A 6,047-nucleotide genomic window follows, 5' to 3' on the forward strand; every position below is an offset into this window, starting at 1 on the left:
GGATTTCATGGTTTTCTCTATGCCATGTAAAATGTAGACACTAACCTAAGATGTCAATTGTTTCCATACACACTAAAGATAACATATTTAGCTTTTTATGCCAGATGTTGCAATTTCAATGTGTAAATAATCTCAACTTAAGTATTAAAATATTAATAAAAATAAAAATATGAAAAAATAAATAAATAAATAAAGCAGAGCTGCGGTAATGTCATCTTGCGTCGGTAAGGACACAATGTTAAAGTGCCATGAAATCAAAAACAGGCTACTGTAGAGAACAACAGTAATAGAAACAGAAAACATACAGACTGAATAGTTGTAATTTAATATACAGTAAACCTTGAACTTGTCTCTACCGCAACACAAGGTCTTTACCGCAACACCTAAATTTGCTGCGGTCAAGACATGTTGCCGAAATGACATTTTTGCTAATATTGCAGCTAGCAAGGTCTACTACATTAGTTTTGACTCTTAGCATCTTAATACGCATGAATTAAACAGTAATATACATTTTATTTTTAAAATGTAGTTCGAAGTACAGAATTACTAAGCTGTATGGTAAGGACACACAATAAATACTGACACAGAAAAGATGATATTTACCTTATATTTTTTGGGATCTTGTGAGTGAGGTGGCCCAATCTGTCAGCAATGTGCTACTTTCTGTTTCCATAGAAAAAAGTTTGTCTTTGATAAAATGTCATAATAAAAGTCTTTTTTGATTGTTACTGTAAGGACTCAAAAGTGTGGGACAGGCACATTTAGTTGAAAAATCATCAAAAATGATCAGTAAATAATACAATAAAATGTAAGATGCTATAAATTAACGTATATATAACAATTTTATTTGAAATCATGTCAAATTGTAATTCAATTAGCTTATTTTATGTATCTCAACATTGTGACCAGAGTTGTGGGACATGAACAAAAATGGTGTTTGGACCTATAAATGCTTCATAATTTTATATTAAATCACATTAATTATATGTTTTTGTCAAGGTGTGTAATGACACTGTGACACACATAGTGACTGCCATAAAACTCACAGCGTTTCATACGATTCTGATGAAGTAGCGATTTTTAAAATGTCCAATTCATTTTATTTTTTTTGTTCGGTCTAAATTAACCAAGGACACCAGAGGGTTAAGGGCATCATCAGTCATAAGCCTGATCTTCAAGACTCCAGATTTGTCCAGTTCAACAGTCTTGTAGTCCAGTATAAATGTGTTCATCTTTATTAATGAAAAAGATGCAATAAGGCAGTTTTTCAATGCACGGCTGAATATGTACAAAAACTAGTTGGGAAAGTAACAATGAAAATGACCATTTTAACCAGTACATACAGTTATCCCCCTGAATTCTGGATCACTTCTGTTCCTCTGACTTCAGTTCTATGGAAGCTTGTTTCCACCACTGGATTAAAAAAAGATAATTGTGACTTTTTTTCCCCCTCACAATTGTTTTATGTTCCCGAAACAAAACTAATTGTGATTGTAATTGGGACTTTATTCTCAGAACTGTGAGGTGAAAGAAGTGGTTTTCTTTTTTCTTTTGTGGTGGAAACAAGCTTCCATTCAATTCAGATTCACGAATGTGACCACCTTAAAACAAAAAATCATTCTCATGAAGGTGTCCATTACTCTGTCATTTCTAACCAGAGGTAGCCCTGGGGTATTTGGAAAAACCTTAATATTAGGGTTGTCAATAGATTAAAATAATAATCAGTCTCATGATTATTGCAGTCACTTCCATTTAAACAGTAGTTCACGGTTAGCTGTCTGCAGCTCATCTCGTCTTCTGTCAACCCAAGAGGCAGGAGAAAAGTGAAGTGAAGTGATGGTGAAGACAAGCATATAAGAATAAATGAAATAAATTATAAACGAACAAGCACAGAAAACAGCATGATTGTTGCTGAGAATCTGTAGATGTTTCCATACAGACTCTTAAATCTGTACACATATGGTGTCTCACTAGTATAAGTTGAGATTTGATAACAGCTGCAGAGGACTTGCAGAATTTAGGTGCGGTCCCTACAGACCACCTCCCTGTTTACATGAAGAACTTCTCTTACCTGACGGGACACATTTACAACATACAGATTTATTTACACATTTAGATTTTGAAAACAAAGCAAAAATAATTTATTCAGCAATTCTTCTCCCCGGAGTTACTGTCTTCCGCCATTTCGGAGAGTACCCCAGAACGTAATCAGCGCTGTTTACGCTTAGGAGAAAGCGTGCGTATGCGTTGTGATACTCTCCAAAATGGCGGCATAGACTGTCTTAGTAACTCGGGGGAGAAGAATTGTTGAATAAATTATTTTTGTTTTCTTCAAAAAATTTCGTCGCACAAAAAGTATTCTCGTAGCTTCGCAAAACTGAAGTTGAGCCACTGATGTCACATGGATTATTTTACCGATCTCCTTGCTACGTTTCTGGACCTGGGAACATTTCAGTTGCGTTGCGGTCTATGCAGGGTCTGAGAGCTCTCGGATTCCATCAAAAATATCTTAATTCGTGTTCTGAAGATGAACGAAGATCTTACGGGTTTGGAACGACACGAGGGTGAGTGATGAGGACTGACTGAACCTGTGCTGGCCTCAGTAGAGCAGGACGGAAAGAGTCTTAGGTCAGAGCTGATTGTCCTGGGCTTTCGTCGTCCATCTGTCGCAGCTGAGGCGTCTGGTTCTGGTCTGTGGGAGCGTAGAAGAGCTCCAGAGGCTTGCAGAGCTTCCAGAACTTCTGGTTGACCAGCTCCAGCGTCAGCGAGCCGTTCAGTGTCTGAAAGACAGAGAGGGTGAGGACAGGGCAAGGCAGCCTGGGATTGCTCTGACCACAGCAGCGCCCGGACTCACGGTGAACTGTCCCGCCGCTGTGCTGATGTAGATGGTGAACTGCTTCTCGCTGACGTGCCGAAGAGCTCCCTCCGGCGTGCCGCTCGAACCCTCCTCCAGAGCCACGCGCAGAGCCAGGTACTTCGACAGGTGGTCCACCGTGGCTTTGGCTGTGGTTTTGACGTATCTGTGAGCAGAAGGGAGAAAGGTACCCGATGACATTCCCATCTGTAAAGCTTGAGGCGCGACTAGGGTTGCAAAAGGGTGGGAAAAAATCCAGTACATTTTGGGAAAATTCCAGAAATTTTGGAAAGTTTCCAGGATTTTTTGGAAACTTCCAGGGATTTTTGGAAAGTTTCCAGAAATTTACCGGAAATGTTCCACCCCTTTGCAACCCTAGGAGCGACTGATGCGTGTTAAATCAGGTACTGACATGTTCTCATCCTGGCCTTAAAGTGCAAGTCTGGGTAGGCAAATGTGATATTTCTGTCATGACAACTCTCGGAGGGATTGGCATGGTACATTGGTACATGACAATGTTAATGTATTTGGTCTTGGCGGAATAGATCTGCTACGCCAGTGGTTTTCAATCCTGTCCCTCGGGACCCACTGCTCTGCACATTTTGCATGTCTCCCTTATCTGACACACTCATTTGAGTTCATGGAGCTCTTTCCTAATGAGCTGATGATCTGAATCAGGTGTGTAAAATAGGGAGACATGCTAAATGTGCAGAGTTGTGGGTCCCCAGGATCAGGATTGAAAACCACTGTGCTATGCTGCTAAGTACCGAAACTTGCTGCTGTGAGCATGTAAGAAATACTGCTGCTGCACATATAACATGAATAACCCCCATATCATACATGATCACCACGTAGCAGATCTATACAGGTGGAGCTGGGGATGGTGGAGGGTTTCTGGAGTGTGCTGCACACTTCTACCACAAGCATTAGCCAAGTATTTGAATGTTGAGCAGCGAGCTCATTGGCTACCGATACAGGAAAGGACCAGTCAGCGGTGACATGTGATGATGATGTCATTATGTCATACTGAGTTAGACCTATCGGACTGCGCCATCTAGTTTCATGCCAGAACTCTGTATTTCAACATTACTATGCTCTGTCAATTTATCCTGTAAAGACTTCGTTTTAAAATCATCCTACAGCACTGAAGAATCAGCCTCAGTCACACAGTTTGCTCATGCGGGGTTTGTGAAGGTAACTTTAAGACTTTTTAAGGCCTTTTTAAGACCAAGTAAAGAAAGCTTAAGGAATAAATCGAATAGAAAACAATACATCAATATGGTCTCTAATGTCTTGTGTTAGCAACACTCCCAAGTTCCAAGTAAAAAATACAACTTCCAACAGATTGCCAGTACCTTCAGGATTCATTTTACAAAAGAAAAGAAAATAAGAAAAACTAAATAGCTTAAGGCTTGAATAGCTCTGCCTCCAACCACCAGAATGTGGAAATGACCTCACTGTACCTCAGTAATTTGTCTTGTTTTCCAGTGGAAAATGTCTAAAGATTCTTAAATCAAGACATTTACTGGAGAAGCAAAATGAAATAAAATAAGAAGTCTTGTTTTATAAGAATTTCATCAAAGTGTTTGATTAAAACAAGAACACATATCTGACAAAAATATTAACTTAATCCAAAGGTAAAAACAAGTTTTCATTCCCTACTGGCAGATATTTGTTCTTGTTTTAACTCAATTTTGCTCAGTTTCAGAAACTTCATTTTGCATCTCAATTAAACGTGTCTTGATTTAAGGATGTTTAGATATTTGTATTGAAAACAAAAATATTGAGGAAAATATTCAGGTTTTGCAGTGCATGCAACATTTAATACCTTGGCTATCGATATATTTGAGACTTTCTGCTCTGATTTAAGACTCTTTAAAGGGGTGGTTGATTGTGATTTCACTTTTTAAATACAGAGTTCTGGCATGAAACTCTAGATAACACAGTCCGATAGATCTAACTCAATCTGACCTAATGACATCATTATCACATGGCATAGCTGATTGGTTCTCTCCTGTATCGGTAGCCAATGAGCTCATTCCACCAAGACCAAATACATTAACATTGTCATGTACATTACGATGCCAATCCCTCCGAGAGTTGTCATGACAGAACTTTAGTTAGTGTGTAATGTTGCTGTTTGAGCATAAACAATATCTGCAAAGTTACGACGCTGAAAGATCAATGCAGCCTAAGGCACACCTGTGCAATAATCATGCTGTCTAATCAGCATCTTGATATGCCACACCTGTGAGGTGGATGGATTATCTCGGCAAAGGAGAAGTGCTCACTAACACAGATTTAGACAGATTTGTGAACAATATTTGAGAGAAATAGGCCTTTTGTGTACATAGAAAAAGTCTTTGATCTTTGAGTTCAGCTCATGATAAATGGGTGCAAAAACAAAAGTGTTGCGTTTATAATTTTGTTCAGTGTAGTTAAATTATATTCAAGAGCAGTGAATGGGAGAGTACTACAAATATATTTTTTGCATTCCCATTTGCTCAAATAGCAAAAGAAAACTCCACGATAGGGTTTTCATGACTTTCAATAAAAGAAGAGAGAACGATGAACCATTTACCATCGCTCCCATAGACACTGCATTAGAAACACCCTCGCGTTAGCCTTAACTTTTTTTATATTTTTTGTAATTTGGTGATATAATACAAAGTAATAGTGTTATAAATGTACATACATTTTAATTTTTTTTATCATTTATGATTAGGATTTACGATGCAGATGACCGTTAAACGCGTCATCACAGTCTTGTGAGAAGAGTCCAGTGCCCGTAATGGTTAGTCATGACGTTTCCAGACAATGTGCAATACGCAGTTAACGAATCACAATACACTGGGCCAGCGGACCAATCTGAGCTGTATTTAGGAGGAAGTGGTATCATAGAAACAGGAAGTCAACCGGCCATTCAAATGACAATGCAGACAGCGGCGTAGAATAAAGGTAAGAGATATATGAAAAATAAGTTGAAGCATGAAGAAATGTTAGACTGCACCCCATAAACACAACCAAGCCTAGAAAAAAAGCAGTCAAGCACCCCTTTAAGGGCTTAGTTTGTGTTGTACCGTGTCTGGCTGTACTGTTGGCGGCTGACCAGCAGGGGGTGTGGGCAGAATATGAGCTCGATCTCGCAGCGCTGCGGAGCAGGAGCCTCGGCTCCGGAGTCGTCAGACGCTCT

The 6,047-nt window shown here is 39.2% G+C and overlaps 1 pseudogene; it reads right to left on the reverse strand.

The window, feature by feature from the left end:
- Positions 1 to 2,503: 2,503 nt before the first annotated feature.
- The window catches only part of LOC107693765 (E3 ubiquitin-protein ligase RING2-A-like), a 12,496-nt pseudogene continuing 8,952 nt past the window's right edge, over positions 2,504 to 6,047 (reverse strand).

Source organism: Sinocyclocheilus anshuiensis, unplaced genomic scaffold (assembly GCF_001515605.1).
Source record: "Sinocyclocheilus anshuiensis isolate Anshui unplaced genomic scaffold, SAMN03320099.WGS_v1.1 scaffold1986, whole genome shotgun sequence".
Taxonomy (NCBI): domain Eukaryota; kingdom Metazoa; phylum Chordata; class Actinopteri; order Cypriniformes; family Cyprinidae; genus Sinocyclocheilus; species Sinocyclocheilus anshuiensis.